The following is a 5,312-nucleotide window of genomic DNA, read 5'->3' on the forward strand; positions in this document are numbered from 1 at the left end:
CTTTATTCGGCTGCTCTTTATTCGGCTGCTCTTTATTCTGCTGCTCTTTATCCTGATGCTCTTTATTCTGATGCTCTTTATTCTGCTGCTCTTTATCCTGCTGCTCTTTATTCTGCTGCTCTTTATCCTGCTGTTCTTTATCCTGCTGCTCTTTATCCTGCTGCTCTTTATTCTGCTGCTCTTTATCCTGATGCTCTTTATCCTGCTGCTCCTTATCCTGCTGCTCTTTATCCTGCTGCTCCTTATCCTGCTGCTCCTTATCCTGCTGTTCTTCATTCTGCTGCTCTTTATTCTGCTGCTCTTTATTCTGCTGCTCTTTAATCTGCTGCTCTTTATCCTGCTGTTCTTTATCCTGCTGCTCTTCATTCCGCTGCTCTTCATTGCGCTGCTCTTCATTCTGCTGCACTTTATTCTGCCTGCTGTTCTTGATTCTGCTGCTCTTCATTCTGCTGCTCTTTATCCTGCTGCTCTTTATTCTGCTGCTCTTTATTCTGCTGATCTTTATCCTGCTGCTCTTTATCCTGCTGCTCTTTATTCTGCTGCTCTTTATTCTGCTGCTCTTTATCCTGATGCTCTTTATCCTGCTGCTCCTTATCCTGCTGCTCTTTATTCTGCTGCTCTTCATCCTGATGCTCTTTATCCTGCTGCTCTTTATTCTGCTGCTCTTTATTCTGCTGCTCTATTTCCTGCTGCCCTTTATCCTGCTGCTCTTTATTCTGCTGCTCTTTATTCTGCTGCTCTTTATCCTGCTGCTCTTTATCCTGCTGCTCTTTATTCTGATGCTCTTTATTCTGCTGCTCTTTATCCTGCTGCTCTTTATTCTGCTGCTCTTTATCCTGCTGTTCTTTATCCTGCTGCTCTTTATTCTGCTGCTCTTTATCCTGCTGCTCTTTATCCTGCTGCTCTTTATTCTGCTGCTCTTTATCCTGATGCTCCTTATCCTGCTGCTCCTTATCCTGCTGCTCTTTATCCTGCTGCTCTTTATCCTGCTGCTCTTCATTCTGATGCTCTTTATTCTGCTGATCTTTATTCTGCTGCTCTTTATTCTGCTGCTCTTTATCCTGATGCTCTTTATCCTGCTGTTCTTTATCCTGCTGCTCTTTATCCTGCTGCTCTTCATCCTGCTGCTCCTTATCCTGCTGCTCTTTATCCTGCTGCTCCTTATCCTGCTGCTCTTTATCCTGATGCTCTTTATCCTGCTGCTCTTTATTCTGATGCTTTTTATTCTGCTGATCTTTGTCCTGCTGCTCTTTATTCTGCTGCTCTTTATTCTGCTGCTCTTTATCCTGCTGCTCTTTATCCTGCTGCTCCTTATCCTGCTGCTCTTTATCCTGCTGCTCCTTATCCTGCTGCTCTTCATCCTGATGCTCTTTATCCTGCTGCTCTTTATTCTGATGCTCTTTATTCTGCTGATCTTTATCCTGCTGCTCTTTATCCTGCTGTTCTTCATTGCACTGCTCTTCATTCTGCTGCACTTTTCTGCCTGCTGCTCTTGATTCTGCTGCTCTTTATTGTGCTGCTCTTTAATCTGCTGCTCTTCATTCTGCTGCTCTTTATCCTGCTGCTCTTTATCCTGCTGTTCTTCATTGCACTGCTCTTCATTCTGCTGCACTTTTCTGCCTGCTGCTCTTTATTCTGCTGCTCTTTATTCTGCTGCTCTTTATTCTGCATGCTGCTCTTGATTCTGCTGCTCTTTATTCTGCTGTTCTTCATTGTGCTGCTCTTTATTCTGCTGTTCTTTATTCTGCTGTTCTTTATTCTGCTGCTCTTTATTCTGCTGCCCTTCATTCTGCTGCTCTTTCTTCTTCCTAACTGTCCATACTAGCTTTGGTATCATTCAATTTTGTCTTTTACTTGTAAGACACAGCCTCCACTAGATTTCAGCTTTTATGAATGGCCTGAAATCTTTCCTTTAGGCAAAGACCTGGCAGGGTCTGCAAAGGACCATTCATCCTGATCCATACTGGGTCACCAGAAATGCCTGTAGAGAAACTCCAGAAAGTGCAACTATAGACACATGCACTGTGCTCATCCTGCAGCCCAGCAGTGCTCAATGCCAGCTGCAATTTACAAGCAGAAATGGAATGGAAACGGAAACCTTGTCAGACAGTGATCCATGCAGGTGATATTGAAATAAAACAACAGAAATATTATTGAACTGCTGGGTAGCAGCATATCATCATCATAATAATAATAGAATTTTATTTATAAGCCCATTTCAAAGACACTACACAGAAGATTAAGATGAAGGTGAAGAGATAAAAAATAAAAAAAGATCATTAAGAAAGAGAGCATGAACATGAACATGTTTGTAGAAGAGCAGTAAGGTAAGGCCAAGGTGCGCTCCAGGCCAAGCAGGAAGGTGGGTAGTTGAAGTTACTCAAGTACATGAACTTAAGTAAATATTCTACTTAGGCATATTAGTAAAGGAATCTAATTTACCCTCAGTTACATTCTAGCCATTCATATTTATATATACATATATTTATATGTTGGTGATGTAATATCTTCTCATGGCTTCTCATATCACTGTTATGCTGATGACACTCAACTAATGTTTTCTTTCTCACCTTCTGACACACCAGTCGCATCTCGGCAGGTCTGTCTGACATCTCTTCATAGATGTCAGTTCACCACCTGAAGCTCAATCCCAGCAAGACTGAGCTGATATTCATCCCTGCAACTACAGGTCCTCATCATGATCTCACCACCTCAATCGAGAACTCTCTGATTGTTCCGTCTGTAGAGGCGAGAAGTCTTGGTGTGACTCTGGATGGCCAGTTATCGTTCTCGACTCACATCGTGAACCTGACTCGGTCATGCAGGTTTCTCCTGTACAACATCCGGAGGATCCGTTCCTTCCTCACCCGAGAAGCCGCCCAGGTGCTCGTGCAGTCTCTGGTCATCTCAAGGCTTGACTACTGCAACTCGCTCTTGGCTGATCTTCCCATGCAGACCATCAAGCCTCTGCACCTCATCCAGAATGCGGCAGCACGACTCGTCTTCAATCTGCCCAAGTTCAGCCACGTCATCCCACTGCTGTGCTCCCTTCACTGGCTTCCTGTAGCTGCATCAGATTTAAACCCTAATGCTGGCCTACAAAGCCAGAAATGGACCAGCCCCTACAAACTTGATGGCAATGGTGAAATCTCGAACTGAACCACGAGCCCTTCGAGCTTCGAGTACAGCTCGGCTTGACCTGCCATCCTTCAAGGCGCATGGAAGACAAGCGTGGAGAACGTTCTCTGTACTGGAGCCCAGGTGGTGGAATGAACTCCCACTGGCTGTCCGAACAGCAGAGTCTCTCATGGTCTTCAAACACAGACTGAAGACTCTTTACACAGCACTTAAATGAGCACTGAGTTGTGTAGTGTAGTGTAGTGCACTGCTGTGTGTTCAACACTGATCCTTTTCTCTCGGTATCAACAGTGATTTTTTGTTTACTCAGGACCGTCTTTCTCTCTAACCATTCTTCAGAAGAAAGTAGGTTAGAGAGGTAGGTAGGTTCAGAAACCTACACTTTCTGTAGTCGCTCTGGATGAGAGCGTCTGCTGTCTTCTGAACAACGTTCCCAGTTTAGTGCTCTCAGTACTGACATTTTTCATCTCAAGTCCTCCACTTGTAGTCTTGAGATGTTAAACCAGCTTTTTAAAGACCATGTTTCACCCAACAGCTCTACTGAGTAATAATTACAGACTGGTTTCAAGTCTATCGTCCATTAGTTCATTACCCCCCCCCCCCCCCCAAACCATTAAGGTGCTGTTACTGCTCTGCACTCTAAAAAATAAAGGTGCTAGACTGTCTCTGGGTCAGTGCCCCTCCTGTCTCTGGGGTGGAACCCTCAAGGCTCCATCTCAGTGCCTTCAGTCAGGGATCATAACTGAACCATAATCCACTGAAATGATCTGTTCTAAGCTGGACTGACTCCACACACCCCGCCTCGCCTCGCCTCCAGGCTTTTACTCTACTGCTCTGTTTTAAAACATTCGGTTATGAAAAGGCACAGCTCGTTAAACTACAATACACAGCGCGTTCAACAGTACAGTAAACTACAATACACGGAGCGTTCAACAGTACAGTAAACTACAATACACAGCGCGTTCAACAGTACAGTAAACTACAATACACAGAGCGTTCAACAGTACAGTAAACTATAATACACAGAGCGTTCAACAGTACAGTAAACTACAATACACAGAGCGTTCAACAGTACAGTAAACTATAATACACAGAGCGTTCAACAGTACAGTAAACTACAATACACAGCGCGTTCAACAGTACAGTAAACTATAATACACAGAGCGTTCAACAGTACAGTAAACTATAATACACAGAGCGTTCAACAGTACAGTAAACTACAATACACAGCGCGTTCAACAGTACAGTAAACTATAATACACAGAGCGTTCAACAGTACAGTAAACTACAATACACGGAGCGTTCAACAGTACAGTAAACTACAATACACAGAGCGTTCAACAGTACAGTAAACTACAATACACGGAGCGTTCAACAGTACAGTAAACTATAATACACGGAGCGTTCAACAGTACAGTAAACTACAATACACGGCGCGTTCAACAGTACAGTAAACTACAATACACGGAGCGTTCAACAGTACAGTAAACTACAATACACGGCGCGTTCAACAGTACAGTAAACTACAATACACAGAGCGTTCAACAGTACAGTAAACTACAATACACGGCGCGTTCAACAGTACAGTAAACTATAATACACGGAGCGTTCAACAGTACAGTAAACTACAATACACGGAGCGTTCAACAGTACAGTAAACTACAATACACGGAGCGTTCAACAGTACAGTAAACTATAATACACGGAGCGTTCAACAGTACAGTAAACTACAATACACGGAGCGTTCAACAGTACAGTAAACTATAATACACGGCGCGTTCAACAGTACAGTAAACTACAATACACGGAGCGTTCAACAGTACAGTAAACTATAATACACGGCGCGTTCAACAGTACAGTAAACTATAATACACGGTGCGTTCAACAGTACAGTAAACTATAATACACGGCGCGTTCAACAGTACAGTAAACTATAATACACGGAGCGTTCAACAGTACAGTAAACTATAATACACAGAGCGTTCAACAGTACAGTAAACTACAATACACAGAGCGTTCAACAGTACAGTAAACTACAATACACGGAGCGTTCAACAGTACAGTAAACTACAATACACGGAGCGTTCAACAGTACAGTAAACTATAATACACGGAGCGTTAAACAGTACAGTAAACTACAATACACACACACACATACACACACACACACAAAA

This window comes from Pygocentrus nattereri, chromosome 4 (genome assembly GCF_015220715.1).
Source record: "Pygocentrus nattereri isolate fPygNat1 chromosome 4, fPygNat1.pri, whole genome shotgun sequence".
Classification (NCBI taxonomy): Eukaryota; Metazoa; Chordata; class Actinopteri; order Characiformes; family Serrasalmidae; genus Pygocentrus; species Pygocentrus nattereri.